The sequence below is a fragment of the Phalaenopsis equestris genome, unplaced genomic scaffold, assembly GCF_001263595.1.
Source record: "Phalaenopsis equestris unplaced genomic scaffold, ASM126359v1 Scaffold232406, whole genome shotgun sequence".
NCBI classification, from domain to species: Eukaryota; Viridiplantae; Streptophyta; class Magnoliopsida; order Asparagales; family Orchidaceae; genus Phalaenopsis; species Phalaenopsis equestris.
Genome location: NW_018250371.1, coordinates 24,260 through 30,392, shown reverse-complemented (window position 1 = coordinate 30,392; position 6,133 = coordinate 24,260).

Genomic DNA, 6,133 nt, shown 5'->3' with positions numbered 1-6,133 from the left:
CTTTTTTTATTTAAATAAAATTAAGCTTTCAATTGGATCAAATTGGGATTAGATTTTATTTATATCAAGATTGGGTATATTTAAGTTTTATTTGGAATTGAAATTGGGCAAAATTGGGGTCAATTGGGCCAAGATTGAAGTTAATTTGGAGATATTTGGGCCTTTAAGGGCAATTTGGGGCTTTTGGTCAAATTGGATAAAAGTTGTCAAATATGGTCAAATTCATGATCAAAAATTGAAATTGGGAATATTTTGGGATTATTTTGTAATTTTTGGGAATTTTTTGGAATTTTTCAAATTTTTAGGTCATGGGGGGCATTTGGTAATTTTGGCAATTTTTTGGGGAATTTTGAAAATTTGGTAAATTTTGGTCAGTTTAAGTAGTGGTGAGGGGTTTGAGATGATATTTGGACAAATTTGATTATTTTGGACAATTTTGGGATTTTTGGCAAAAATTAGGGTTGTAGGGTTATTTTGGTAATTTGGTGATTTTGGGCCAAAATGGGCCAACAAGCCATGAAGTCATACCAAAACAATGGGATCCATGTGAGGACTCATTTTAGATGCTCAATATGCTGGTTCTAACCCTCTTAGCCAAAAACTAGGGGTATAGGGTCATCCATATGAGCCTCCCAAAAGGAGTCAGGAGACCAAACTAAGGGGTCCTAGGGTTCAGGGTGTGTAAGAGAGTGTAGTGTGTGCAAATTAGCCCCACCAAAACCAGATCACCCAGGGTTACTCCTAAGGTCTGACCATCCTATGTGGGACTCCCCTTGAGCTACTCTATACTGACCCCTCCTACTAAGTACTACTAGAGGTTAGGACCAACAGAGGTTAGGACCAACAGGTGGAACTTCAAGTTGAGCAAAGAAGGGTTTAGAATTTCTATTGGTGAGGGTTCATTTTCTAGTTCTCTAAGAATAGTTAATCAGGAAAGTTCTATGGCTAGACCCTAGGATACTAAAAGAGGAAAAACTAGACCTCAACCAAAAATGAGGTCAACAATCAAGAAGCTAGAGAAAGAGGTACAAAACCTTATACATTCAATTGAGAATATTTTTGAAATGCTAGATCATCTAGATTGGAGGATGAAAGAATATTTTGAACATACTGGACGTATTGAAGATGGTTTGGTGTTTATGTTCATGAAACATGTTTCGATTGAGGAAGATTCGATGGATGAATTTTCTTATCGACCTTTCTACAACTTATACGTACACTACCAATCCATGGGAGACATCCAAGAGAACGAGAGAGAAGAAGATGTTTGAACTTACTTTATGCATGAAATAATTATTTAATATTGCTTAATTATGTTATGATGTTATGTTGGATTGCATTTACTTTCATTTTTTAACTTTATTTGTGTTTTTTGTTGAGTATTTTGATACTTAGTTTTCAGTGTTAGGATGTTTGGTTTGCTTTGGACACTGAATTAGATTTGTTGGCTTGAAAACTATTAGTTTGTAATAGTACAGATTTTATATATATAAGTGAGTTTTGTGTTGTTTGTGAAAGTTTTGTGTTAGAAAATCATTTAATTATGAGTATTAAAGTTTATTTGAGTTATTTAGAGGTCGACATAATGCGGTACTTAGCAGATTTCCATGGAAAAACAAAATATGAAAAATATTGGCATTGGTACATGAGCCAATTTCCCATAAGCGCCCAAATGGGTTAAAACCTCAAAATTACCCAGTAGAACTCCATTTTTACTGCTTGAGTCATCTCCTACCTCTAAAATTTCAACTTAGGGCTTGACATTGCATGGATTTAAGAAAATTTCAAGGGCTAAGAATCTTTGATTTCATCTTCTCTTGGTAAGAGCTTCACTTTAACTTAGAAATTTTTTATTTTCACCATGGATTTAGCATACATTATGGTAAATCTAAAACTTGGGAATTTGTTGAAGAAGTTCTAAGAATAACCATGGTGAAAGATTTCTTACCAATTAATCATACTTATGGAGTTAGATTTTTTATTTTGTAATTTATTTGGATTTTCAAATAAATTCAAATGGCTTCACAAGTGAAAAGTGGAAAGCCTACGGGAGATTTCGACGCAAGAAGATTTGTTAATTACAAAGCCCAACATAGTTACAACACTCAAATGGGCTCTAGAAAATTGATCCAAGAACGAGCATTTGCTAACCCGGGTGGCGAGATTGAGAGATTGATCATCGCTAAAAATTGGGAGAGATTCTGATACTCTACTGCAGTAGTAATTGTTCCAATGATTTGAGAGTTCTATTCCAACTTGCAATTTTCTGCAGATGATCACATCTTTGTGAGAGGTAAGCAACTTGAATTTTTAAGAGAAAAAATAAATGCATTTTATGGATTGAGGAATGTATTTCATTGTGAATATGTTGCATTTGTGATGACTAACTCATCACTGTATGAAGTAATTACCTTTTTGATTGATGGAAGGGGAGAATGGAAAATTAAGAACAATAAGTTAATTTCTCCACTTCCATGATGACTTTTCAATCAAAGGTATGACATTACTTCATCTCTACAAAATTTCTTCCAACGAATCATCTGGGCGAAGTAAAAAAAGATAGAGATGTGCTAAATTTCTACATTCAACAAATGAAGACAGTAGATGTTGGTGCTCTTATAATACATTATGCTTGGAGTATAGCCAAGAGTGCTACAACTTGTGGTTTGCAATGCCCTACCCTGATTTTCACTTTATGTGAACAATCAGGAGTAAAATTTCATAGAAATGAAGAAATGTTGCAGCCACATAAACCAATTGGAAGACATATAGTTCAAAGATTTGAATCATTTGTTGAATCAAGGAGTTGAGGAAGTGATAGACCCTCAACATCTGTTGCAGGGCCATATACTTCCAGATCTGCTTCACTCGAGAACATCATGGAGCAGCTTATGATACAACAAATGGATAATGAGGAAGCAGACGAGAGTGCAACATGATATAGCATATCAGGAGGCCATGAATAAATATCTAAGGGGTGATTATAATGTAAAATTTTCAACTTACCCCAGCTTTAATCCTTATGTGCCAGATCATGAAGAAAAAGAAGAAGAAGAAGAAGAAGAAGAAGAAGAAGAAGAAGAAGAAGAAGAAGAAGAAGATGATGATGATGATGATGATGATGATGATGATGATGATGAGGAAGAGGATGAAGACTGATTTTATTTTAGGAGTTTGTTTGTTTGTTTGTTAATTTGAATGTTTGTTATTTGTTTTCTTTAAAAATCTTGTATTAGGAATTTTTATTTTAATGATGTAATGTGGGCTTAACTGTAATAGAAATTGTAGATTTTTATTTTCTTGCATTTTTAGTTATTTTTAGTTTTTGTTTATGTTTCCTTTGAAATATGTTGTGTTTCATTTAATTCTTTAAAACATATATTTTTTAAAAGTTAGCATCTGCATTATACCAGAGCTCAGTTTCATATTTAGAAATCCTCTACAGGTTAGTTTTTATTTTTATGCATTTGTTATTTTCTTTTACCTATAAAATTTGTGTACTTAACATTTATAATTACTTAAAAACTTAAATTTGGGGGAAAGAAAATTTTCTTTTAAAAAGAAGTAAACTAAATTTTATTTGTCCTCAATTAACTATATTTTTAAAATTAATTTAACATGACCTTGGATATTAGGGTTTAACTTTAAATGACTATATTTATGATTGTAAATATTATGGTAAATTTAGGTAAAAGTTTTTAATAATAAAAGTCAATTCCAAAGTTAAAGATATTTGGTATGAAATGATAAGACTTTGTTTTTCTATTTAAAGTAAAGGAAATTGTATTTTTGAAGTATTAAGAATTTTAGAGTTAAGAATTTTAGAGTTTCATGTTAAGAATTTTAGAGTTTCATGTAAGGAGAAAAGAATAAGACTTTATGAAAAATCATCAAAACTAATATGAATTTATAAAGTGAATAAAGTTAAAAAGTTTTAACTTTAAGAAGAGAATAGTGAAGTTCAAAATTATTAAAGATTATCCAGATATAGTAATCCTCACTTGAAAAAGAAAAGAAAAGATTGAAAAGATACTGAATATATAAAAAATAAAAATTAAAAAAATTGTGAGAAAAAACTTGAGGAGATGCCTAATCAAAAATTAAAAATTGACTTCACTTGAATCAGCACTTGAATCAGCTTGAGGAAAATGCTTTATTACATTTTCTAAACTTGTATTTGAGTATTAGCGCCCTTACCAGTAAAGTTTTCATGAAGTTATATTTCATATGGATATTCTAAGTATCCTTGATATAACAAATTACAATTCTTCTTGAAATGAATAGAGATTCAAAAATCTTAAATTTGATCACTAAGTATTCTTAGACTTAGTTTTAATCTAAGTTATTAAAAATTTTTCTTAAATTATATTATTTTATTTATTAAACTAAATTACAGGAGTTTATAAGTTAATCTCCATCCTAAGTCAAATTTTTATGTAGTAAAAGTGTCACTTGAGGACAAGTAACATTTAATTTTGGGGGATTTTGCTCACCAAAATAATATGTTATTTTAAGTATACATTTTATTCCTATTTTTTGTGATATTGCACTTTAAATAAGGGTATTTTCATGTTTTTATTGCAAGTATATCAATTTTAGGCATTTGAAGCAAAAGTAGCAAAAAGGACTAAATTTGGAACCAAAATAGCGAATTTTGTGATTCTGGCGCCTGAAGCACCAGATTGGCACTTGAAGTGCCACTATACATGGAGCTGGCACCTAAAGCACCAGACTTGGCACCTGAAGCACCAAACTTGGCGCCTGAAGCTCCATTATACAAAGAGCTGATGCCTGAAGCGCCAGAATCACCGTCTGAACTGCCATAGTCCAAAAACAGTGCGGACTTAAGTAGCTTAGCGCCTGAAGCACCAGAGACGACACTTGATGAATTAAGGCAGATTGAGACAAATTTTGCATGAATTTTGAAGGGTCCAAATGTTTCAAATGCCCCATGGAGTGATTCAATGCATCTTGACGCTTTGGAAAGTTTTCTATTGAATGGATATGTCTCTTGAATCAATGAACATGTCTTTTGGAATTCAAAAGGATTGACTTTTGGATAGAATTTTGGAGGGAATTTTGATTTTTTTTAGGGAGGCAACCTCTAATAAAAGTGAGGGAATTCTAGGGCATAAGATTTTTGGTGTGGCATGAGAGAGTAAGAGAGAGAGGCGAGTAAGAAAGTGAGGGAAGGACTAGGAGATTTTCTTCTAAGAGAAGAGGGAAAGTAAGAGATTTCTTCTTCATTATACTTCCAAGAGATAATTGAGAGTACTTATAAAGAGGCAAAGTGCTTAAAGAGAACTTCTAGGGATTTGCTTGAAAATGATTGTGAGATAAGTTGTGTCTTCTATTTCTTTGTTTTGTAAACTTATTTTTATATATGAAATTCTTATTTTGTTGTATTTTTCTCATGAATTCTGAGTAGTATTCTTTATCCTTCTCCCTACTCTGAGATATGATTTTGTGAAGAATTGATTTTATTTTATATGGTTTTAAATGTCAAACATTTGTGATGATTTGAACTATGAACTTCATTTACTTTTTGTTCTGGTCAATTAAAATGTTAAAATGTGTTCAGAAATATATGATCCAGAAGGGTTATGGTTTCTACAACATCGTGAGAGTCACATTCAATTTCATGGGTGGGGATGTTATCCATGGGGTTGAGTGCAAATAAATAGGGAAGTGCAAACATGGGGTTGAGTGCAAATAAATAGGGAAATACACTTTGTTGGATGTAGAATTGGAGATTTTAAGGTGATAGATTAAAATCCCCAATTTAGTACAATTGATTGGAAACTAATGCGAGATTGTTAGCTATCGGGCGAGGGAGAAGTGAGAGCTCTGGATTGAGAGTCAGTATCCTCCCAACCTAACAATGGAATTAGGGACCACTCTGGATTAATCAATATTTTTTATGCACTTGAAAGAGGGTAAATAATAGAATTGCTCCTATTTGACACAATACAATTTATATTTTTTTAAATAATTTTTAATTTCTTCACAATCCATATACTCATTGTAAAGGGTAATGATGTTTTCTTAAATTTGAAATCTTCATCACGAAAACTTTTGTTTAGTTTATAGAATTTTACTTTTGAAGTTTAGACTTTTGAAGTTTAGAAATTAA